We start from the raw sequence: 1,528 nt of genomic DNA, 5'->3' as shown, positions 1-1,528 counted from the left end.
ACCGGAGAGCAGTGATTTTCCGTTTGTGGACGCCTTTTTCTTCGTTGGCGCACCGCGGAGGACGATGGTTGCGGTGCAGGTGAGACGACGAGGGCTGAACATGGCACCAGAACCAGCACGGTGAGGCGGTTCAACGATCTTCCACGGAGTTATTTTAATGGCTGGGAAACTTTTGCGGAGGGCTTGTCGTGGGAGATGATTTACGTGCAGCATGAGGACAGTACGGCAATAAACGCGTGGCAGCAATGTGTTGTCGTCGCGCACGCAAATGTAACGGGCAGCAATGAGCGTGGGGACCCTCGGGCCATTGCGGCATTTTGGAATCAGCAGGTGAGTCAGTGCCAGCTAGCGGTATCAGCTGAGAATTTCAGAAGTGGACGACAAACCCAACGTGGGCGACACCCAGAGGGAGAAGGAAAAGGAGGAGGGGAACAAGCAGCTTGAGTTTACTGGTGAAGTATTTTAGGGAGTATGATATATTGCCGAGTGTGTTTGTGTGTGGGTAGGAGGCGTTCTTAGGGACTCGCTCTGCCGTGCACCAAATGATTATTATGGCCAGCGCGACCACAGCAGCACTTTTTTTTTTGTTGTGGTTGCGAGTAAAATTGTGTGGGGAATGATGGCGCCTTGTGGGTGTACGCCAGCAGTATTCCATTGGTGATATATCCTCGCTGTTCCCAGTTTGTTGCTGCAGAGAGTTTGGGCGAGAGGGTAAGTTTTGCATGCTGAGTGGGCTTACAGGCAGGAGAGCAAATGCGGCGGCCACCACAGCCCAGAGGTCAGGGGCAAACCGAATTATTGTGATTGTTTTTGCGCGTTGGCGTGGTGTTTTTCTCTTTTGCTTTTTTGGGTGCCATCGTTTTTTTTGGTTGGCGTGCGGCTCCAATGGGGGGTGCCGCATGCGCCGCTGAGAGCCTTGAGCAAACGCCGTTGGCGCCTCTCTTTTGTTGGGTTGCCGTCCTGGGCGCATGCGCCCGTTCCGTCTTGTTCGGGCTGCACGCACTGACCGGGCAGTCTGAGACTACGGCTGCGCTGGCGTCGCCCTCGCTTGCGAGCGGAACGAAGCAGCAGGAAAGGGGGCTGCCGCGCTTATTAGGCAGGGTTTATTTTTAGTTGTTTTTATTTATTTAAAATGCTACACCCCACTCCTGCTGCAGTGCGCTGAGGGAATTGGGGGGCGTTGGGGAGTTTGTGGGGGCCGTGATGGGAGGTCCCGCTGGCATGCGCACTGCGTGTTGCTGCTGGCGGGGTTTGAAGGGGCTGGGCGGGGGAGACGCTAAGCGGCGTGCTTATGAATTTGTTTAGTGTTTTTATTTTTGATTTTTGCGGGGGCGTCTCACGCTGCGGGCTCTCCGTGCGGGTGCGTGCGTTTGTCGGTGCGGCCTTCGTCATGGATTGTAGCTGGTGTGTGCGGGGTGCACATCTGTGGGCGCGGACGGTGCCCATAGTTGTATTCCTTTTTTTTGTTTCTATTTTTCTATTTGGTTTTGCCTCACTTTTCTCTCTTCCGCAAACACACGAAGAAAAA

General features: G+C 54.3%; 1 pseudogene; it reads left to right on the top strand.

The window, feature by feature from the left end:
• The first annotated feature begins 1 nt into the window (after window position 1).
• Window positions 2-424, top strand: TraAM80_09376 (retrotransposon hot spot (RHS) protein; annotated as a pseudogene).
• Window positions 425-1,528: the final 1,104 nt, after the last annotated feature.

Source organism: Trypanosoma rangeli (assembly GCF_003719475.1).
Source record: "Trypanosoma rangeli strain AM80 chromosome Unknown Tra_15.4_contig_00569, whole genome shotgun sequence".
Lineage (NCBI taxonomy): Eukaryota > Euglenozoa > Kinetoplastea > Trypanosomatida > Trypanosomatidae > Trypanosoma > Trypanosoma rangeli.
The sequence above is the reverse complement of the archived record's forward strand: the minus strand, read 5'-3'. Positions and strand labels throughout refer to the sequence as shown.